Source organism: Cricetulus griseus, chromosome 2 (assembly GCF_003668045.3).
Source record: "Cricetulus griseus strain 17A/GY chromosome 2, alternate assembly CriGri-PICRH-1.0, whole genome shotgun sequence".
NCBI lineage: Eukaryota > Metazoa > Chordata > Mammalia > Rodentia > Cricetidae > Cricetulus > Cricetulus griseus.
Genome location: NC_048595.1, coordinates 401,303,890 through 401,328,908, shown reverse-complemented (window position 1 = coordinate 401,328,908; position 25,019 = coordinate 401,303,890). Strand labels below are relative to the sequence as shown.

Here is a 25,019-nt window from a genome sequence, read left to right as displayed (position 1 = left end):
ACCATATTCATAATGGGCAAGGATAAATATTTTTATATTTATTATTATTATTATATTTACATTTATAAATATAAAATGTAGCTACTTATGACATAACAGTTCTATATAAACATCCTATATATAATACATATCATAAAAATAATGAACTACTTTTTGAGAATGCTATTCTGTATTTATTTTATAGCAAATAATTTTCAATTATATGAGCAAATCTATTTTGTCAAAACTGGTTACCTTGTCCAAGTATCTCTATCTCTTTATAATAAATGGTGAAGTTTTAAATGATGTCTGAATCAATAGGCACAACTCAAAGGACAAAGGGAGAAGTTTAACTCCATGACACAAAGTAGGTGACTTTGAGAAATGGTTTGTGGAAAGAGCCTGCAGAGATCCTTACTGAGAAGTTAGACACCGCCCAGGAAGGCCCCTACTTCCCTGAGTTCTGACCACGGATTAGAGCTCATTTGGCTAATTATGCAAGATCTGTATTCAGTATCTAGAACAGCTTTGTGAGGACCTGGAAATTGAAACCAAAAATTAATTTAAAGTCCTGGCCACATAGGCTGATCCAGTCTGGAAATACCTAACAATACTGGGTACAATTTGCTCTGAAACTTAACCACACAATAGCTCATTAAAATAATTTTCAGGGTAGCCTTTTCTAGCTCCGTATAAAAGGGCGCTCATTTAGATCTCCGTCTCAGTCTATAAAAAGCTAGATTTTCTTTGGGTGCAGATTTTCTTCTGTCTTTTGCTGGTTTCTTGGTTTCAATTCCTCTTAAACATCAGTGCTGTAACCCCAGGACACTAAGAGTTGTCTCTATGCTGCTGACTCCTGTGACAGCTGTTCTTAGTTGCCAACTTGACTATATATGGGATGAAACTACCATCCAGAAATAGAGGGCACACCTGTGAGAGATTAATTTTGCTTGGCTAAAAGTGGGTGCATCTAGTCTGGACTTTTGAGGCAGGATGACACACCTCTAATCTAAGCCACAGTTTCTACTGGAAGCCTATATAAGCACATGCAAGAAGGAAGTTTTGCTCTTTACCTGCTTCCCCTCGCCTTACTAGCAAGCTCATTCCTTCACTGGCATTAGAACCTACCTCTATAGGATTCCAGGGGCTACTGAAGACCAGCTTATACATCTAGCTTTGTGGATTGAGCAACTTCTAGATTTTTGGACTTTCTATTCAGAGCCTGCCATTGTTTCATTAGTTGGACCATAGGCTGTAAGCTATTCTAATAAATTACGTGTGTGTGTGTGTGTGTGTGTGTGTGTGTGTGTGTGTGTGTGTGTGTGTGTATGAAAAAAAGATTCATTCTGTAAGTCTGGTACTCTAGAGAAGCCTGATTAGTTCTAGAGAACTAATATAACTCCCAAGTTGACATCCTCACCCTAACACCCTAAGAGTCTCCCTGTTTCTTAAAGGTCAGAAGACTGATTCCCCTGAATGCATCCAAGCACCTCAGACTCAAAAATGCAAACTAGAAGTCCAACTTTATTCCTCCAGGCATATTGTCCATTCTACGTGACCTTGTCTTAGTAAATCTTATTACAATCTCATCAATCATTCAAACCCAAATTCTACACTGGACCTTCTTTCTCTCTTACACCCCTCTGAAATGCTCACAACTTTCCTGCCAATTAAGCCCAGTTTATTCTTCTTCAGTCTTGTTTATATCTCTTCAGTTCTGTTCTTTATCCTACTTAATCTAGCCAATTTTAACAGTTCCTAATTTGCATCTATGGCGTTTTTCTCACACTTCCTTGCTTCTCTCCAAACTTAACATCTCCTAAGTACCAAGTTGCTGGTATTCCCCTCCCCATCTCCCTTTGATTTTATAGTACTTAAAAGGGCCAGGTTGTTCCCCACAGGTTCTGTCACAGAGCTATAACATCAATCTGAGGAGTAAATGAAGTCTCTAAGTTAGTTCTTCATATGTCTAGATAACTGACAGCACTTCATTGTAATTAAAATATGGTACTCCTACTTTAAGCAAACTCTGTGACATAAAGGGCAAGATTTAGATGAACTTAATGTTAAAAACTTATACTCCCAATAGGCAGATCAAACATACATACATACAAACATACATACATACATACATGCATGCATGCATACATACATACATATATATGTATATGTATATCCATGACTTTTAAAAAGTAATAAAGTCAAGGCAAGAACACACCATGCGAACACCTGACACAGAGCCTGGTTATTTGTAGCTCAGTAAGTTTTAATAACTCAGAAAGTAGGAGAAACTGAGGCCAGCCTACCCAAGCAGCAGGTGCGCAGGCAGCCTGCATGAACAGGCATGGTAGGGACTTCCTCCCTGAGACAAGCCTGCCTCTGCCCCAGAGACACCTGACCCCAGAGACCCCAGTGAGGAAAGCACAAGGCAGCAGAGTCAGCTGCCAGAGCTGATGGGACTTTGGGAGGGGATATAAAAGCAGGTCTAACTTCCTTAATAAACATCTGTAGCATGCTCTGCTACTCACTGACTCCCAGTGCCTGAGTCCTTGGTGCAGCATCTTCTCACCCACCTCCCCAAGGGATGTCTGAACAGTAACACATATTATCATTAACTTCTGTTTACACTTGAGGAAAAATGTCCAGCAGACCTAGGTGTATCTGATTTGGCAAAATAAGTTCCCCCAAGATCCCTTAAGGAGCAAGTAATGAAGTCAAGGCAAGAACACACCATGCGAACAATTGACACAGAGCCTGGTTATCTGTAGCTCAGTAAGTTTTAATAACTCACTTGAGGTGTTCTGTAACACCACAAAGACTACACGCTTCCTTTCACATTTTCTTGCAGTCTATAAGATGTAAAGGGGACAGGAACAGTGTAACAAGCCCAGTGACTTTCTGCTTGTGAGCTTTTGCTTTGTTAACACATGTAATTCTTTTTAGATTTTAACCAGGGAGGGTTTCTTTGAAAAATGGTACAGGGGCAGGGGTGGGAAGCAGCTAGGAATGTTGATATAGGCTCGTAATTTCAGTATTCAGGACCAGTACCATGAGTTCAAGGACAGCACATACCATAAACTGAATTCCAAGGAAACCTGAGCAACAAACTGAAGCCTTGCCTCAATTGATTAATTAGTTAATTAATTACTAAATAAACATGTTATAAATTTGATGCAGGTCAAAATCTGGATTTTGTCATATTTTCATTTTAATACCAAAAAGAAGAACTTCCTCAAGATTTTTCTGTGTTAATGGTTTTCCTGTGGAGACTTACAAAACTAAATGAGGATTTTCTTTAGCCTTTGATGGAAATAACATGTTTTAAATACCAAACCTGAAAAACAGATTTCATCTACAAGGCCTAATTTCCTTTAATGCCTGTGCAGATGTCAGGAAAAGAACGACACAGCCTGTTCCCATAACCCCAGTCCAGCACAGTGGACACTAATGCATGCAATGAGAAGATGATGTCCTAATGGGCCAGATTTTCAGCTTCTAATAACGATGTGCAAAATTATTAGATTAAAAGCTAAGCCTCTGTTTGAAAGAGCTGAGCTAGGGGCCAATCACAGGGCCATGGCTGGCCCAAATAACATCATTTTGCAATGTTCTCCTCCTTCCTCAAGGCTCAGTCAGTTGTCTACTGATGAAAAACAACCATAGTTCTGACAGAAACAATAGCCACATAATATGCGTCTCTGATTACTCCCTTTCTCTTTAGACAGCATCAGTCCATGGCATCCCAGGTTGTTGTTACTGTCTGTTGGTCAGTCGGTCGGTCTGTCTGTCTGTTAAGGTAGAGTCTTCTCTGTAGCCCTGGCTGACTTGGAGCTTGCACTGTAGATCAGACTTTGAACTCACAGAGATCTATCTGTGTGTGCCTCCCAAAGCTAGGATTACAGATGTACACCACCAAGCCTGTATTCAAGGCATTTGATGCATTTTTAACAGTGCCATGAATTTGAAATCATCAAGAAGTAGGAGTACAAGATATTTCATCCTGCATTCACCTCAGTCCACAGACCTTATACCAGACATCACAGTATATTCTGTGAAAAGCTACAAAAAGCAAGTCATGGGGTGGTACATGATCTCAGCTGAAAAGCCTAAGTGCTCCCATAAATAGAATGCTTTGTCATTTACTAGTCAAGCAACCTTTCACAAAGCTTCTTTTTCATAATTTACAACAAGGCAAAAGTATTTCATTTTATTTTTTATGTGTATGGGTACTTTAACTGTATGTATGTCTGTGCCCACAGAGGTCAGAAGAAGGCATTGATCTTGTAGTTTGGAGAAGAATCGTCTCAAAGGCTCATAAGTTTGGGTGCTTGGTCCTCAGTATAAGTGTTTGGACATATTAGTAGGTATGGCCTTGTTGGAGGAGGTGTGTCATTGGGAGTTGGGTATGAGGTTTCAAAAGCCCATGCCAAGAGCCCAACAAGCTCCCTCGCTCCCTCTCTCTCTCTCTCTCTCTCTCTCTCTCTCTCTCTCTATCTATCTATCTATCTCTATCTCTATCTCTTTCTCTCCTGCTTGCAGACAAGGATGTAAAGCCCTCAGCTACTGTTCTAATGTCATGCTTATCTGATTCCCGGCATGATAACCATGAACTAACCCTCTAAACTCTAACCAAGCCCCCAATTTAATGTTCAGGCTTTCCAACATAACTTTGACTATTGAACTATAGTAATGTAGTGAGGGGTGTGTGTGTGTGTGTGTGTGTGTGTGTGTGTGTGTGTGTGTGTGTGTGTGTGTGTGTGATAAAGTGATAAAGACCTTATTACCCTCACAGAGTGAAGCCAATATATCTCTGGGTGCTATAGACTCTACAAATCCCTAATTTGGAGGCCTAATTCTTGATGCATTTGGATTTGATGACTCTGGAATTCAATTAGGCTTAGATGATATCATACAGATAGGACCCTAATGGATGAGATTCATAAATTTATCAGAGGAAATACCACAGACCTTGTTCTCTCTTCCTGTCTTCATCTTTTCCTCCTCTGCTGTCATGAGAAGATGCAGAAGGCAGAAGGCCAGGAAGATAGACCTTACTCAAACCCACTGTTGTTTAAGTCATCTATCCTTTAGTATTTTGTTATGGCAGCCTGATCATACTACAATACATAAGGCACAAGACATAGTTCATTAGGTATTCAAATCCTATGGGTCAACTATGATCATGATGTTTAATTCACCAGACCTTTTTCTGTTCTCCCTCCCCCTCCCATATGTCCATGTTCACAACTGAGGAAACTAGAGAATTCATGAAATTTCCAAGATTCATTCATTCCAAGAATCTAATTCCTCTATGCTTCCAAACTCATCCATCCACCTTTAGAGTAGATGTTCCAATTATTAATGTTGTTGTCATTCACATTTGTATATAAATTGTAATATCTCTATCAGGATTAATTTCCCAAATTTATAGGAATACTCACATCCAGTATTTTCATACTCAAACATTTTCTCCTGCCTTTTTCCAGACAGCTGGTCCTCTGCCTTTATTGCTTCAAACAATACATTTCAAGTATCGCATATGTTGAAGACATCTTCTGATATCTTTAATATGCCTATTACAGGTTGAAATGAATCTTGAAATGAATCTCCCCTGTAGGCTGTGTTTTGAGCACTTGTTCTACCTCTTATTTGGAAGGCTACCAAGCCTTTTAGAGGTGGGATCTGGCTTGCAGAAGAAGGATTATAGGTACTTCTGGTTCCTGCCTAATTTTTCTGCTTCCTGATCAGCCTCAGCATCTCTGCCATAACAGAGCTCTTGTCCTATGCTTTCTATGCAATGATGGACCAATTGCTTGAAACCATGACCCTCTAATAAGCCTTTCCTCCCTTATGTTCTTTCTTCAGTTCACCAGAGGACAAAGGTAGCTGATCCATGTCTGTGCTGTTGACTATGTCTCTCTCCACTTCTAGGACTATTTTGCTTTGGAATTGTCTCTCACACATGTTAAAGGCTCAGCTGCAGTGACTGGGCTATTGAGAAGAGACTTGGCTATGATGGATCTAGTCTTTACACAGCTAAATGGGTGATTAGTAAATGGGCCAAATTGAAGGAAATAGGTGATGTTCTTACAGACATTATTTAATCTCCATCTCCTCTCTTCCTCTGCTTCCTGGCTGCCATACCATCAGAAGCTTTTTTCTATCACCACCCACCTGCAATAACATACAGGAGTTACCACAGGCATAAAATTAATGCATCCACTAAACCACAGACTGAAACCTCTGAATTAATAGCCAAAATAAACCTTTGTAAGTTTTTTAAATATATTTTGTCACAACAATGGAAAACTGAGTAGCAATGGCCCTATTCCTATCAATTTTTTTCCTCCTTCTTTCCTGTCCTTAGTTTAGTTTCTTTTAATCATAATACCTAAACCTTTTTTTAATCTTCCACTATATTTATTTTGGAAACTAGTCCCTCAAGATCATTTAGAATTGTAATATACACTGGATATAATGTTAGCTTGGAGCTCTTAAGTTTGACCTAAGTTAATGACACAATGTATATTTGGGTGTGGCTGTAGACCTGAGTATGTAAATCTTTGAATTGTAGTTTACCTCCACAGAGTTTTGGTTTAGACAGAGTAGTATATGTAATGTTACAAGCAGAAAGATTTAGAAGCAAATCAAGCTGTTTCCAAAGCAGAAATAATTATTTTTCCCAATAATCCTACATATGCTACATTCACTCTGTTAATGAGTACAAATACCCAGTTGTCAATACCCTTACACTTACTTCCTGTGACATTCTCTCACAGCCATTGTGACCTGCTCAATAGGAGGGAATTTGTGTATGGTACTAAAAACCTAGCCAACTCCCCACAGCTGGAGAGGTCGTGGACCCCCACAAGAAAACCTGCTATTGACTTTCTTAAATCAGTATAATTCATAACTCCATTCTAAAAACTTATGTTTTGTGGCTGGCTAGTTTTATGTCAATCTGGCACAAGCTATAGTCATCCGAGAAGAGGGAGCCTCAGTTGAGAAAATGCCTCCAGGATATCAGGCTGTAAATAGACAAGCTTGTAGGGCATTTTCTTAATTAGTAATTGATGGTAGAAGCCCAGCCCAACTGTGGGTGGTGCCATCCCTGGGCTGGTAGCCCTGGGTTCTATAAAAAAGTGGGCTGAGCAATGCATGAGGAAGAAACCAATAGGCAGCACTCCTCCATGACCTCTGCATAAGTTCTTGCCCTACTTGAGTTCCTGTATTGACTTCCTTCAATAATGAACAACAGTATGGAAATAAATCGTTTCCTCCTCAAGTTGCTTTGGTCATGGTGTTTCATCATTACAGTAACACCCTTACATAGTTATACCCACAGAGAAGTGCAGCCCTCACCTCTCAGCAAAAAACCTCCTTTCTGTTTCACAAGGGGACTGTTACAGAGACACAACTGTACAATGCAGAGAAAAGCAGATCATAGAGTTATATACCCAGCTGGAAACAGCAAATGCCCTACACTGAAGGCTCAGGGAGCATCACAGAAGACAGGACAGAGAGATGATAAGACACAGAGGACCAGGGCGTATGCTTTGAGACAGTGTCCTGCAGATCTGACAAGGAAGCTACCTGCATGAAATCTCAGTAATATGGCCACATAAACAAGACCTGAATAACAATATTAGTTGGCATGCTACCTTGACTAGAGTAAATCTCTTCTCATAAGGCCACTGTTGTAGCTTAAATGCAATTGGCCCCCATAATCTCATAGGGAGTGGCACTATTAGAAGGTATGGCCTCGATGAAGTAGGCGTGACCTTGTTGGAGGAAGTGTGCCAGTTTGGGGGCAGGCTTTGAAGTCTCCCAATGCTCAAGATACTCCTCAGTGTGGCAGTTTGCTTTCTGTTGCCTGCATATCAACCTGTAGCAGCTCCTTCTCCAGCACCATGTCTGCCTGCACACTGCCATGTCCCACCATGATGACAATGGACTGAACCTCTGAAGTGTAAGTGAGCCATCTCAATTAAATGTTTTCCTTTACAAGAATGGCCATGGTCATGGTGTCTCTTCACAGCAATAGAAATTCTAACTAAGACAGGCCCACCCCTAAATAAAGAATGACAGGCAATAAGTGGATACTGAGAGAGGATCAGTCTTCAGAGATAACATCCAATCCCAAGTGTTCAGCCTTAAACAGATATACATATATGAGCAACACTAGATTCAGCAGGGTGTGTGTGTGTGTGTGTGTGTGTGTGTGTGTGTGTGTGTAAAACAATAATGATTAAAGAAAAAGTCATAAGTCTGAGAGTAATTGAGGAGGACACAGGAGGATGGGTGTGGCGCTGACAGGGAGAGGTGGAAATGATGTAACCACAGTATGCATATAGGAAATTAATAAAAAATGTAATTGCAATGTAAAAAACAAAGTGAACAGAATTATTTTCTTCTAATTAGCTCTAGAACAAGCTAATTTCTAATTCCCACTACTCTGCTTCAACCTTCTCTTGCCTACACACAATGGTTGGGGAAAACCTCAATTCTTTATAACTACAGATGGTACCATATCACCAAATCCATTATCATCATTCACTGTCATTATCCCCAGAAATTTCTGTTCGTTTTTCTCCATTCTTCTTTTTAGCTCTGCTTCAGTCTTCTGCTTTTGTGGCTGAAGCCCTTCCTGCATGGCTTCCTACAAGCATCACACAGCTTCAAATATCCTCTACCCTAGTTCTGAGCTGACTAAGAAGTCTTACTTAGCAGCTGTAAAATCAAAAGGACCTTCTCAGAACACCCAGGTTTCAAACATTACAAGACAACAACTGTCTAACTGCCTAATTTATCAAAAAAAAAAAGATATACATGTGAAATAACTTTGCAAAAATTAGGGAAAGTTTTTAAATACATTTTTAGCAAGAAGCTAGTTTTATTTTTAAAATAAGCTATTCAAAACAAAAATACAGAGTATCATAAGGAATAAAATGTTCAAGATTATCCTAGCTATTCTCTTAGAGAAGAAAAAGGGTGTGGAAGTGGAAGGGACATGTCAGATCATTAGAAATTATTTGTATTATTTAGTGTATTGTTTTTCCTTTGAATGACCTTACCATTATGTAATGATTAGCTTTAATTGTCACCTAGATACAACCAGAATCATCTACAGGAAAGTCTGGTTGAGGGATCACCTATATTAAGTTGGCCTGTAAAAATGGTTGAGGGGAGTATCTTAACTAAGATAATTGATGTCGGAAGACTGACCCCACTGTGGGCAGCATCTCTTCCTGCAGAAAGTCTTGAACTATAATAAAAACAGAGAAATTGAGCTGAGTACAAGCAAGCAAGTAACTGTGTATGTGTGACGAGCTGTTTCAAATTTCTGTTGACTTGACTTCCCAGCTCTCATAGATTTGTGAGCTAAAATGTTTCCCTACTATTTTGCTTTTGGCCAGGGTATTTTATCAAAGCAACAGAAATGAAACTCAGACATCATGTAAGTCAGCTTTGAACCACTAAAATAGTATGAGTGAAATAATCAATTCATAAAGAGAAAAGAGTTGTTTTAGTACATAGATTTGGGGGTAACCATACATGATAACATTGGCTTCATTACCTTTAGGTCTATGCAGAATCAGAACATTAGTATAGGAACAAGTAGAAACTAATAGAGACACAAAAGAGAGAGCTGGGTAGAAAAGAAAGGGGGGAAGAAGGAAGGAGGGACAGGAGGGAGCAGTGTCCCACAATGTCATTCAAACACAAGTTTCTAAAAATCTAAGACTTCCCACTATGTTCCAACCTTAAACTTTCCAGTCTCACCCACAACAGCATGATCAATGGCTGGGACTAAGCCTCCAACACACGGGTCTTTGGGGACCTTTAACATCCAAATTTAGGGCTCCTACAACCCAAACTATTAATCTCCTGACAAAGCAAATCAAGTAAAATTCAAGGTTATATGCACACAACTTAATCAATGAGTTAATTTTTATGTTTTCTTTAACTAGGTGTGTTAAAATAAACAAATGTATTAATACACAGGTATTCCACAGATTTGCTACATCTGAGAAAAAGAAATGATCAGCTGTTTTGGCATCAGGAGGACAAACAAGAGAGAATCAGGTCTAAACATTAAGGTAATTCAAAGTGATGCAGGACTCCAGTGGCTTCTTGACATTACTCACAGCCTACCACCTACTCTGCCTCCATTGCTAGCTACCTGTGGACACTTAGAACAAGTTTGTAACACTGATGACAGGAACAATAATGCTAAGAACAGAGGAAGAGCTCTGTAAATTCCTTGCTTACTGTTGTTACTCTCTTGTTCAAAAAACATCTTTTGATGCTGATTCATCAGTATACAAAGAGAGTGGGTGCCATGAAAATCCTAAAAGAAGAACAGTTTAATGCGGGGGGGGGGGTAAATTCTATTTTGTCTGAGTATTTCAACACAAAAAGGCATTGGAAATTTAATTTACAGATACTTAGTCTCTTCCTCATTTTATATCTACTGTGAGCTGATACACACACGCGCACACACACACAGAGAGACAGAGAGAGAGAGACAAAGAGACAGAGAGAGAGAGACAGAGAGAGAGAGACAGAGAGAGACAGAGAGAGACAGAGAGAGAGAGAGAGAGAGAGAGAGAGAGAGAGAGAGAGAGAGAGAGAGAGAGAATTTAAAAAACAAGTAGACCAAATGGCCTAGAAGACTTTTTTCTCACTGGGCAGCCCAGTTTGGCCTCAAACTCAGGGTAATCCTCCCATCATTGCCTCCTGGGTGCTGGGATTACAGATGTGAGCCATCATGCCCACCCCATATTATATTTTCCTCTGAATTTTCCAAAATAGGTAATGAGATTCACTTTACAGCCTTCAACTGACTGGTATTTGTTTCAGAAACCACAAGAATGTGGCTTCCTTTTAAACCAGAAAACAAGGTCACCAGAGTGCATGTCTGTTCTGTAATCATAAATGAAAGTCACCAAACTTTCATTGGACAACAGCTTCTAACAGAACAATGAGCCTGAGAATGGCAGCTGGGCTCCATTTTATCCTGGGCTCCCTGCAGTAAGCTTCCCAGTGTGTGACTTCCTTAGTTATTAGGTCATGATCTCATGGATGAAGCATCTTAAGCTCGTTTATTGCATTCTTATGCATAACAGTGAAATGAACATCTCAATCCCAGAAGAGATCCTACTACTTTGAATGCATGAGTAGCTGTCACTCTGATGTCTCCCTCATTTTCCTTGGGTGTTCAGGTTAGTATCCATGCTGGTACTGACTCTAATATAAGAGCCTTGCTTTTGTTTCAGTTACTGTGCCTGTCTGTTCCCAGCAGCTTCTGGGCATCTGTATCACTGGCAGCCACAGTTTACCCACTGTTTTCCCTACTCTGCACCGCCTACACAACCTCCTTGCTTTCTCTTTCTCACATACCCTTATTCCCAACAAGCCTGCCCATTGTGACTCTTGCCTCTTATTTGAGCCTTTGGGTTATTTATAATTTTGCTTGCCTTCATTTCCTGCTTAAACTATTTGAGTAACTACTTTGGCTTGGAAGGACATTCATATACTAAAATGTATATTAACTCTTATGCTTGCCAATTCTCAGCTTTGGGTGAATCCTATCACTTTTAGAGCAGGAGAACCAAAGTTTCTGATTTCTACTTTGAGAGAGCATGCTACAAAGGCAATATGCATATTTCTAAATAGAACATCAAAAAACGTAAGAGGCTGGAGAGATAGGTCAACATCTATAAGTACATACTGTATTTCCAAAGGACCTGAGTTCTGTTCTCAGAAACTGCATTAACAGGTGGCTCACAAGTACCTGTAACTCCAGCTGCACACAGGCTGATGGAATCTTCTGACCTTTACTGGCACTGGAACAGAAGTGGCACACACACAGATACACACAAAAACAAGAACAAAAATTTCAAAGTCAAGAAGATAACTAAATTACTAAAGGTTGTAGTGAGCTAGAGGTTTGGAAAGTGGTGTTGAAGAAAAAGAATATTCATAACATAAAAAAATGGACCAATGAGATGGCTCAGTGAGCAAACTTCATGTTCTGCTAGTCTGATAAACTGAGCTCCATACCCAGATCTCACGTAAAGGTGGAGGGAGAGAACCAGCATCACAAGGTTGTACTCTGATCTATACCAGTCATCTTGTGTGTACATACATACATACACACACACATTAATGTCAGGGACATTAGAGGGGTTTGAGGAAGAGGGAATAATGTAAACATTATACACATACATGAAACCTCTTAAAATAAATTTAAAATTTTCAAGATTTCCTGTAAAAAAATTTATGAGGAAAGCAAGAACAACTACACACAGGGTCACAATAGGTATAAACCACTCTTTTGCAGTGTGGAAGAAACGCTGAGCCTAAGCACAAACACAACAGAAAACAGGGAATTAGCAGGAAGGGGCGCAATAGCAGACAAATATCAAAGAAGCATCCTAGTCACCAGTACTGGAGACTGTGGGTAAGATGATCTCACATGATTCTTGCTAAATGCAGGCAGAGTGATCAGACACCATCTTGCAGATGTAGCAGTAAGAAAGCCAGTTATATAATCGAATTTGATCAAACACTGAGACTGCTAAACTGAGCTAGCAAGACTCTTGACAGTGTGGTAGAGAATCCCAGAGGCCAAAGCTCAGAAGTGCCTGACAGGAGTCTTTTAAAGGAACTCTGTGTCATTTCTTTTTACATAAAACTTCAATATAATATACATCTGCACTGTATATATGTTTCTGCAATTCATAGTTTTAATTTCATTCCTATAAGATTTGTGTATTTCATTCTTAAAAGTTAGCATTAAGATTGAAGGGAACAGCCCCCCATTTCGGCAGCTATGACAGTAACACGTGCTTGCTATGACCTTGTCTTAATCACTAGAGGTTAGCTGCCTGCCTCGTGACAAGGAACCAATCAGAAGTTAGCTGGTGGCACTATGCTTTACGACCCTGGGCGTATTTTACGGGCAAGCCCCCAGCAATGACGCACAGAGCATAGCAACCATCCTGGGAGGGCCTATGGGCCATAATAATCAGTTGACCAATCAACACAGGGCAAGCCCTCCAAGCCTGGAGGCACACCAATCGTGAGCCTGTACATACCCCTAGACACGCCCCTTACGCTGCTCTACAAGATCTCTCGGCAGCCGGTTCAAACTGTCTTTTGTAGCCAATCGCCATGGTGGGAGGACAAAAGACCCGAGATAACATGGGGTTAGCTTGTTAAATTACAATAAAGCCTCATGCAGTTTGCAGCAAGGTCTGGAATCTGCCTGGTGATTGGGGTGACGGAGGTCATGGCCTGGGACCCCGGATACCTGAGTTTTCCGGGGGTCTAACAAAATGAGACAATTTTAAATTACTCAGACTAGGAGCTGAGATTGGTTTAATCTTTTATGTATATTCAATGTTAGCAGTCTACTGAAGAGACCCTACAGCCAATCAATAATGGTGTAATTTTGTGAACTTGTTAGATTATGAACTTATATTTCAAATTAATTTATTCTTTACTAAATTACTCTGAGCCTACTAGATTATTCCTCACTCTGCTTAACCCCCTAGTTTTTTCAGCTCAGATTAAATATGATTAATAAAATGACTGATATATTTGCTACATTTGATGATTGATGATATTTTTATAGATGACTTGCACTCTTATGTTTACAGAACACATGTGTAACAATCACTTAGAAACTGTTTGCATTAAAAAAGAAAACTAGAAAAAAGTAACTAGAAAAGGATGAATGTCTGGCATCTCTGTGGTGTGTGTCTCCAGTAGTTCCCGTTACCTGCTTACTTCTGCACCAAATATGTTAAGAATTCAAGGAGTGTCTTACCTAGAAACTTAAACTATCTCATTCCCTTCAAAGCTGAAGGCATGGAGATAGACATCCTAAATGTGCAATCACCATGGATTCCAGGAATAGCAAAACCTCACCATCCAAAAGCACCCTGAAGCAGAAGTAACCATTCAAACAAACAAGACTATTCCTGTTCATAGGAGACAACAATAAGGACCTGTTTAGACTGCCTTGCAGAATTGAGACAATGATCAAGATCAAGATCAAGACCACACCTTGACCAGAATGCTTAATTATGCATACACTTACCCTCCAACACAAGTCTTCTTCTTAACTTACTTAAATTTAAACTTATGCCAGTATCCTAAAGATGGATTTAGGGGTAACTTGACCTCTGTGATAGCCATTCCTGGTTGTCAACTTGACTATATTCAGAATGAACTGTAATCCAGAAATAGAGGGCACACCTTTAATCCAGATCTTGAGGCAAGAAGACTTAGTCTGGACCATACCTTCTGCTGGAAGCCTATATACAGTTGATAGAAGAAGGGCTTCCTTCTTCTTTGACTGCTTGTCTTCACCTTGTCAGCACATTCATTCCTTGTCAGCACTGTCATTAGAGTCTACCTGTTTGGGATTCCAGCATATACAGAAGACCAGCTCAGACACCCGCCCTCTGGGGAATGAGCAACTACTAGATTCTTAGGCTTCTCATTCACAGCTAGCCATTGTTGGATTTGTTGAAGTGCAACCTGTTAAGTCAATACAATAAATCCGACAGGTAGGTAGATAGATAGATAGATAGATAGATAGATAGATAGATAGATAGATAGAGAGATAGTTAGATAGATGCATTGATACATAGATAGATACATAGACAGACAGACAGACAGACAGACAGACAGACAGACAGATTCACTCTAGAGAACCCTGACTAACACAGCCTCTTTATCTGTTTCTGTCATTGTGGCCACATTGATTAGATCTGTCTTCTGCCTTTCATCAATCCTTATCTCTCTAGTTGTCTTACTGGAACAAGTGCTGTGAAACAGCTGTGGCTTCTGCCTAAAACTCCTATGAGACAAGTATCTGACCTAACATTTAAATTATTATTGCTAGTATGGCTCTTTACAAAATTATGATTCCACTTACTAACTACTCAATTTTCGGTTTTAAGTAATTAGAAATTTTATTAAAGTTAAAATGAACTGATAATTCACATATTTAATAGGAAAAAGGAACACACATTTGTTGATGTATATGTATGCTGGGGGAATCAAAATGTAAGAAACCTAATTAAAACATCAGTCTTCAAAAGTCAGATGATAGAACCTTGAATAGCTTAGTTGCTAAAGTTATTTAAAGTTGTATGAAGAAACACAGGATTGAACAGGGTGGGAGGCTGATGTTGACAAGTTCTGAGAGGATGGAAGAAGGGATTCACAGACAGAAAAGTTCATATGAGGTCCACAAAGTACATTATGCAATATCTCAGCATTGCCCTCAGATTAGATGAACGGGTGGAGAGTACCGAATGCAGTCTTTTTTCCCCAGTAATTAATATTCCCAAGTTAAACAAATTTTATAATCACCTACCCTCTAGGAAGATAGTTCCAGATGAATCCTTGAACTTCAGAGGAGAAAGAGGAGGGACACAGAAGATCATGGAAAAGCGGGCTTTCCAATCCTTTCGTATTGTTCCTTTAGTTCAATGGTGCCAGACTTTAGAGCCTAGGATGCTATTTTTTGAGTCCCAACACCCCATCCTTTGAATGTGAAGGTAGTACAGATCTTCTAACTGAGGGCTACATGAAGTTGTATTTATTGACTACCTCAAATAAATACATTTAAATACCTTCTTCTTTCAAACATTTAAAAAGTAAAATACCCATTCATTTTAAGTAAATTAAACATCAGTAAATTTTAAAATAATAAAGTAGATGTATCTCACAATATTACCAAGCCAAGAACCACAGATAGGGCAATATACTACATCATATGTACTTCAAACAGAGATTTGAGAGGTCTCCATAAAAAATATTGCTAGCCAGATCATAATCTTTCCAAACACAATGCTCTGACAAATACTTTTAATTTACATATTCCCAAACTAAACATAAATGTTTAGTAAAAAGAACAGCCTTCTCCTTATGACTCCAATTGTATGTTGCTTGGATCTAGAGAAACAGAAAAATGATAGCAATGCTAGCTGATCATTGATGGGGAATGGCCTTCTGTGTATATGTTTGCCTTATTGGTTGATGAATAAAGTACTGTTGGCCATAGGGAAGCAAGAGAGGTGGGACTAGTAGTTGAGGACGATTCTGGGGAATGTAGTGAAGAGAAGTCTTGTGATCCAGCAGGAAATGACATAGCAGGCAGACTCAGAATATAAGCAGGGACAAGCAGGAAATCGCTCTCTTCCTCCTCCTCTCTTCTCTGGGGAGTCACCATGTGAGCCCAGGAAGAGAGGACACTTGCAGCCAGCATCCTCAATAATATGTTTATAAAATATATATATTAATAGCTATGGGTGATACTTAAGACAGAGATAGCAGATAAGAAATCCTAGTCATTAGCCAGCAGCATTATATCTAATATAAGTATCTGTGTGTTATCTCTGGTGCCCAGGTGGCGGTGGGGCTTGGGTGGCTTGGCATAGAGACTTATCATTACAGGTCATTTTTTAAAAACTGATACAGCTAAAATTCCTCAAATCTTACATGTAATTAATGATCACCATCATAAGCATAGAGGCAAGGAGAAACATCTCTAGAGGTTGCTAAATCATTCTCATGACTTCACACTTCCAAGCCTTCTCCAACATTCAACTGAAACAGGGAGACTTTGTCTAAAACCTACCTCCACACAATCTCTTCCTAAACTGCTTCCCATTGTCCCTATTCTCTCAATATCAGCTCCATTGTCCCTCAGAAAAGTGCCAAGTCCTATAGCAAGTTCTATCTCTGTCTCTTACGGTTATGCACAGAACTACATAAGGATATGTGGTATTCAATAAATATTCCCTAAATTCAATCACAGCAGAGTCTGCTTCCCTGTAGATTCATAGTTTAAACATATATTTTTCAAAATGAGAAAAGGTGAAGATTGCAAAGTCACAACAATGTAATGGAAAACCATTGAGTCAAACAAGAGCATTAGTTACAATGTAACAAGAGCATTCACTGGATCTATTATATCACATGGCAAACAGGTATTTAAAGCTTTTTTCACTATTCTTGTTTTTTTTTTCCCAGACTGATCATAAATTTCTTAAGACTGCTTAATGTGAACAATAAAGCCTTATTGTATCTGTAAGATCAGTTCATCCTTTAAAATGATTAATGATGATATTATCCAAATGATATTCCTTACTCATTAGCTATTAAAATTTTTCAACTTACATTTAGAGTCCCATTCATTCATTAAGAGAAAAACTATAAGTCATATAAATTTGAAACAATAGTTCTTCTTGGAATAAAGCAATCCTACTTAATAAATCTGAAGTATCAATTGATTTTTTCTATCAGACATAGCAACTGTATCATTTCAAATAAAGTTTATTTACTCAAATTTGACTTTTTAGTATTTTATTAAATTGTATTTTGAGAGAGTGCTTTGCATAAAACAACTTCTAACTAATCACACTAAATTGTTGTATATAGCACAGGAATAAACAATTTGAACATAATTCTGTTATACAATTCGTTCTTCATAATAAGCCAGACTCTCCCTGTAATTATGTGCACTACCAGTAATAATCGGTATTCATAGCAGAAGACAAAGTTATAATTACAAGAGTGCACCAATAAGTACTGCTATATCCATGTGTTTTCTTAGGTGAACCCTAGAAATTAAGTATAAAGTTACTCAACTTCTTAAGCGTGAGCTATCTTTGCAATATAATACAGAATACAATGGCAATCCAGTTGCCACAAGAGTCCACCACTTTGTCATATTCTGTGAGAGAAAGCAGTCTTTGTAAATTATTCTAAGCATGGAATATTGGAACATAAAAGCAATTTCAAGATACAGGTACATCACTTCAGTGAAAAAGGAGCATTGGCATTTATTCTCCTACACAATATGTGAACCAGTTACCTGTGTTCTTATTTAAAAATAAAACTCATGCATGGTTAGCATCACTAGAGTGGCTGAAAACATTTCCTAAGCATAAAACAAACACAAACAAATAATAAATATCAAATAACGGCCTGAAAGCAGCAAGGCTTACTCAGGAAGAATAATGTTCAGTTATTCTTTTTAAAAGTGAAGGTCTGACTCAATTTCCTATCTCTGCTGTTTGGAAGCAGAGTAATTTCTATGTTCAAAGTTTATGCCATTTTTCTTCCTCCAATTTGAATATATTTAGACTCCCATGTGAACAAACATAAGCTTCCTGATAGCAAAAAGCATTAAAGCAAACACCGTTAGATCCACCAGCCTCTAGTATATTTAAAGACCAGGACTCACAGAAGCCATGCAATTGGCTTCTGTGACTGTCTTGAATTCATTATTATGTTCAAATAAATAACTTTTTATCTTTTACAGCTTTTAGGAGATAAAGTGTAATATTGCAGCTAGAGTCACAAGCAAATTAGTCAGCTAAGTGAAAAGTCATCTTTTTCATTCCATAATGGGGGGGGGTAAAGAAGATTTTGAAAGATAAGACAATCATTTTATATCAAAATTGACATAATATATCCTTAAATACTTAACTTGTTCAACAAAAGTATCTACAGTGTTATTCTGACTACTACATCAACACTACTTTATTCCATATATGCTTGCTTTTGATACATCCATTATTCATGATAATGTGAAATCTAATGATAAAGACTATTATTAAGCATTTTAAAGAGATGAGGTTTTATTCTTTAAATCATTTACCATTCTTATCCTGTTTGCTCTGTTACATTGACCTATTCACCTTAAAGAGTTAAATTAAGCATTCATGAATAGTACATAGTAGAATGAACCTAAAAACAGGTAGTATATTTCACTGTTGATGTATTACCTATCAGATGAAACTAAAAATTAAGTATTTCACAAGTATCATGTATCACCAACTAACAAGTTCATGAGTTATAGATATTCATACAGACAACAAATTAACACATACAAATCAGCAAAGCTGAATTCAGTGCTAAAATCTTAGCACAGAATTATGTCCACACTCAACATCTAACAAATACTCCATGAGTCAATCCATCAGTGACTCCAAAATCTCTCATAGAACCCTTACAGAAATTGTGGCTACCAACAGCTAGTTTCAACATTACAAATACATTTTAGTGTCTCAAATGTTGCTTCCAAGAAAGAAGGGCTATCATGGTGGCTCACACCTGGAATTCCAAAACTCAAGAGACAGAGGGAGCTGGTGGACTGCCTCTAGTTCCAGTCTAAGCCAGCCTTGACAACATTAATAGTGAATTACAAGCCACTCTGGGCTACAGTGTTAAATACTGCATCAAAAGCGCCAAATAGAAATATGCAGATTAATAAACAGTTGAACAAACACAATTTTGCAAATATCCTTGTTAACATTGCACAAAGAAAGACATGAGCTAGGATTAAAAAACATACCTGTTTTGAAAAAACAGCAAGTTTACTTGTTATTCTTTTCTGTTTAACAAAATAACCCAGCCTTTAACATAACAAACTCTCACTCAACATTTTCAAAGATGAAAATTTGATCACAAAGGGGCCTGAGACCGTCTATATCCTTAGGCCTGGCTCCTGATATACAGTTCTCACACCAGCAAGCCTGATAAGTGTAGCTCTCATGCCTCATTCAAGAAGGCTCTCTTTTTTTTTTTTTTTCAGCAGATTATTACAGAGATCCACAGTTGGCCAAAATGCTGAGAATAAACGACACGAGGGCTCCAGTCCCAAATGACACATCTACAATATAACTCATCCACCTAGGGCTCAGGGAAAACTGTTAAAAATGGCAGAAAGACTGTAAGAACCAGAGGACCAGAACACCTACTGCTAGACAGGGAACTCTAGACGGCACAGAAAAGCTGTACTCATGAAATCTCACAACACAGTCACCTAACAAGATCTAACAATGACAACACAAGCTGACATGCCGACATGGACGTGTACATTTCACAAAGTTCCACCCCTAAATGAAGAGCTATGGTCAATCAGTGGCTGCTGAGAGATGAAGGACTAGATCTCTGATAGGTTACCCTGTGCCAAGGGGTCTTCCTAAACACATCTACATACCAGTAACACAGAATGGAATCAGTAGGCATTTTTTGTGTGTGTGGAGGAGTGTGTGTGTGTGTGTGTGTGTGAATTTATATATGCACATATGCAACAATAATAATTTAATGAGATGAATTTGAGGCAATGTGGGAAGAGGTACAGGAGATGTTAAAGAAGACGGAGGAGTAAAAACGATGTAAATACAGCAACTACAGTATGAAATTTCAAAAAACATTTAAGGTTTTAAAAATGAAAAACTTATGGTCAAACTACAGCTATGAATAAAATGTAAAAAGAAATCAATTTTAAAATGCACAAATGCATTATGTGTGTACAACAAATATAAACAATCCCAATTTTATTCCCATAAACCCTGTTGACTGAGTGAGAAAGCTCATGACCTTTAATTCTGAAAGCGCTTAACATCATTTCGTCTCTTTAATGAGCTTGGACTTGTGTAAAGGAAAGTTTCTTTACTTTGCAAGTGGAAAAACTGAAGTCACAGTCAGAAAAGACACTCTGCACAGGGTGATTCATAAAGTCAATCTCGGATAGAAGAGTGACATTTACAACCTCAAACACCCACTTCCAGAAGAAATACAAACCACATTTCTGTTTTGTGTCATTCGTCTCCCATGACCACAATAGTAGACCCACCTCACTGAGTAACAAAATAAGGGGCAGGTGGAACAGAAGAGCAGTATGACCAGTAGATAAAACTCCTAGTGCCTGGCTAGCCTGCAATCCGGAAGCAGTGTGTGGTTGCAACACTGAGATCGCCCTTACTTGTACTTCTTCAGGTGAAAGAAGGAGATCTGTTTATGGGGTCACTTCTGAAACGCAAGAAAGAAATACTAGATGAACTTTCCACTCTAATTCCATGACCCCAAATCCAGGCTATTTGAGCATAATTGAATTATTCAATTTAGGTGGAAAACCATCTGCTCGGAATCGGTCTTCAGTTCTTACTTGCCAGGAAAACAAAGAAGAAAGGTCAAGGTCAAGGGATTGAAATCGTTGTTAAGAACATGCATCTTGAGGGGACCTGCTAACAGTGCTAGCACCTGCAAAGCCTCAGCAGTGTGGAGGGCACCGTTGCTGTTCCAGAGAAAGGATGATAATGGTCACACCGCCCTCCCACAGGCCTTCTCGCACTCTCCTTGTGACACTCAACTACATTCTAGGCTTAGTTGGTTTTTGTGTTTAATTTCAAGAAGACTCTTAGTCATTTAAATTTTTCATTTCAAAAGAAACCCCTTGTTTAAGCCATAGTACCACCACCAAGCCCTTCCAATTATTCTCTGCAACTTCCCCAGTCTCTTTCAGGCCTGGCTACCGAGCTCAGTCTAGTTTGGCTGCCGGCCAGATTCCTCTCTTCTTTCCTTGTCAGTCGTAAAAACTTGGAAAATGGTCCTGGACAGCTCAAGGAGAGCGTTTAATTATGCAGTGGAGCAGTACCTTAGCCTGACCGTTGTTTCCAGAAAAGCTTCCCGTCACCAGCGTCTGAACTCTCCCAGTCGGTGGGTTTTCTAGCAAGGCTATTTGTTTATGAGGGGGACGAGGGAAAGGCTGGCAGAGCAAGCAGGCCATTTGCAAATCTGAAAATGTTCCAATTCCTTTCAAGGCTTCCCACCTCTCATCATTCACTCTGTCTTCCAATCTGCTCTTTTACGACCTGATCACCCACCCATATGGACTACATGAAACCATCAGTATCCTGGCCTCTGCAAACCTATAATTAATAAGGTAGCTACAACTCGAATAGCCTAAGAAAGTTTTCATTCTTAAATGTTGGTGCAGCATCTTTAAAAGAAGGCACAAAATAAATTTATTACATCTTCCTAAATGATAGTATGTTGTCAAACTTACAGATTGAAATAATGTAGGTTAATGCCTAATTGCAAAGGAAAAAAAAACTCGGTTGAGAAAAACTAAAGGGGGAGGGGGTACCTTGTCAGCCAACACTTGGGAGTTTCCCCAACACAGCTATATCTTCCTCACTCTACCTTGGCACGCTATTTCTAGCTGCAGCGTCCAGCTTCCTGTTCAAGTCTCATTCAACATTGTAAACACATTCCAAGAAAACTAGACTGCCCAGAGTTCCCTCCACACACAGGGAAGTCAGCCCAGCAGCCCCACGACAGAGAAGCAGCTGGGCTGTCTTCTGAGCGAGGTCGAGAGCAAGGCCACCACCGAGAGGTGGACTGGAGCAAGCAAGCTTGGCAAGCCGGGTCCCACAAACCTAAGGCCAAAGAAGCCGCGATCTGACCCGCCCAGGCAAAGGGCACGCGCGTGGACACCGCCCCAGACTGGGGGCCTTGCCCGCGTGGAGCTTTAAAGTATAAGCGGCCCGGTCACGAGCTCCTTGTCTCCCCGCCCCCTGCCCACATTTTCCCAGCGACCCAACAAAAGCGAGACCAGGCTGAACGAAGTTGACTCTCGGGTCGCCTCGCTGACCCGTCGATGCTTCGGCTTGCTGGGCAGTGCCTGCTCAACGCACCCGCAGCGGGATGGTCCAGCGTCCGCACCGCTGCTTCCCGGCCCCTGAACGCCCGCGCCGCACCCAGGCGAAGTTCCCCCACGGGCCAGAGGGGGCTGCGGCGGGAAGGCGCTGCGCGGGGGACCCTCGGCGCCCCCACCTCCCTCCCGCACTGCCCCGGCCAGCAGCAACAGGTCCCAGCCTCCTTCCCCTCCCGCCGACTCCCCGAGCCTTCGGGGTCCCGATCTGTGTAACCTGCGGGCAGCCGCAGCCCCGCGCCCTCCTCACCCGCCCGGCTGACCGCGCCCGCTTCCCGGGGTCTGCTCCCGGTCCGGTCCCACGCCACCTGGCCGGAGCTGGCCCGACCCGGACGGACGCGTCGGCTTCCTACCGTGGCTCCGCAGAGGGATGCGGCCGCTCGGCTGGGGCAGACACGGGATCTCCGGGGACCTTGGCCCGCTCCTGCGCGTCCGTGGCGGACAAGGAAACTTTGTGGACGTCTTCACTACGCTGGGCCCGGGACTCTAGGACTCCCGTCCCCTCCCTCCTCCTCCTCCTCCTCCTCCTTCTCCTAATCTGCTGAAGCCTGAACTGGCGCTGGTGGCGGCCCGGGCTGGGTCGGGACTTCCAGTCTCTGGGGCTGGGATGGCGGGGCTCCCCCTCTCGGCCAGAAGAAAACTCCTTATGCGCACTTCGACCAGTCTCCTGGAGACGCTGTTGGGGCTTTCTGCAGTAGCACGGAACTGTCCTGCTTTTAAAGGCCCACCTGGAGGGGCTAGGAGGTGCGGAGAGAAAGAAACGGGTCCCCAGGAGGGACTGTCCCTTACCCGGTTCTTATTCCGGAGGGAGCGAAAACGCGGGCCCCGCCCCACTCCCACAGCGCCGAGTTTCCTTTTGCACCTCCTTCCAAAGATGCTGTTTCTCAAGAATTTAAAACACCTCTGCGGTCTAACAAGGGGGAAAGTGCTACAAGAGGGGCATAAATATGAGTGAGTCGTGCCCTGTCCTAGCCTCAATTATGAAACACTGTCGCTGCTGCGCTGACCAGACGTTTTTAAATATATTTTTTTCTCTTTAAACACAGCCTGAATCTTTGCAGATTATCCCTCTCACCCTACCCACAACAAAGAAGGAACAAACTGCCTTAACTGCCACATTCTGTTTATTTGCAGCCTCCCTATGCTTAGCTCAGAATTCAGAACTTCTGTGTGGAATTGGAAGGATAACACAGCAATGAGCCTGAGTGGAAAAAGAATAGAAACGTGTTTTCATAGGAGTAAGTCTTGGACAACGAGAAGACTGCTACAAAAGTTTCTAGAGATAACCCTTAGAATTTAGCTGACTTAGTAAGGCATTTTACAAGGTTAGCATGCATATATATCGGCGTGGTTTAGAATATGTTTCATCCAAGCCAGGGCTAAGAGGTAGGCAGACAGACCTGAATGCACTCCAGTCCCTATGCTTACTCTTTTTGTTGCCCAGGACACTTTTTTCTCAATTATAACAAGGAAAGGACTTCCAGTCATGTGTACAGGAATTAAAAACGGACTTAGAAGAAGGAAGACAGCAAAAATTGGGTTCTTAAACATCCCATCATATTTTTGCTTTAATTTGAAGAGAAACGTAGTGGACATTCCTTTCCAAAGACCTTGTAGCTGAGTGGATATTCCCTCTGACGCTTGTTCTGTTAGGAACCAAGCAGCCTCCCAATATGTCAAATGGAAACAGTTTAAAGGTCACTGTACTCTAGTCAAACTCCCTTGTTTTGAACACAGGTAAGGGAAGTCCAGGGACAGTAGCTGTTTATCCTGATGCCTTGTTTAGAACTCCTGAATTTGGCTCTTAGTTTTTTGTTTCCTCTTTTATCAAAACAAGTAAGCATATATTAAAATTATTGTAACAGGAGGCCAGCTATGTAACTCATTTGACAGACTGCTTGTTTTGCATGCATCACATAAAAACAGGCATGGTGACTCACTCATGCCTCAGGAGATAGAGTAAGGAAAATCAGAAGTTCATGATCATCTTCAGATACATAGCTAAAGGGAAGGGTGGGATACATGGAACCCCGACTAGAAAGAAAGAAAGAAAGAAAGAAAGAAAGAAAGAAAGAAAGAAAGAAAGAAAGAAAGAAAGGTAAATTACAGTGAAAATATTTATCTGAAGACAACACTTTTTTTTTCTGTAAATAACCTTAAGTAATTCATGAAGAATTACTGAATAATTTGCAATGTCATTTGAATGATTTTATCAGTATGATTAGAAACTATCTCTGGGCATTGATGGTGCTTGCCTTTAATCCCAGCACTCGGGAGGCAGAGGCAGGTGGATCTCTGTGAGTTTGAGGCCAGCCTGGTCTCCAGAGCGAGTGAGTGACAGGATAGGCTCCAAAGCTACACAGAGAAACCCTGTCTCGAAAAACCAAAAGAGAGAGAGAGAGAGAGAGAGAGAGAGAGAGAGAGAGAGAGAGAGAGAAACTATCGCTTAAGAATAGGGAAGCTATCAACTTAATCTAATATATACTTGCAAATATGTGGAGTATTT

At 40.4% G+C, this 25,019-nt stretch overlaps 1 protein-coding gene across 2 annotated transcripts in view; it reads right to left on the bottom strand.

The window, feature by feature from the left end:
- Positions 1-22,998, bottom strand: part of Gulp1 (GULP PTB domain containing engulfment adaptor 1) — a 271,324-nt gene extending 248,326 nt beyond the window's left edge. The window contains exon 1 of one of the 2 annotated variants that reach the window (XM_027396815.2): positions 22,867-22,998. The gene's annotated coding sequence lies outside the window, so the exon portion shown is untranslated. The remainder of the gene's footprint in view (positions 1-22,866) is intronic. The other variant, XM_027396814.2, reaches the window with a different exon arrangement.
- Between the last annotated feature and the right edge of the window lie 2,021 nt (positions 22,999-25,019).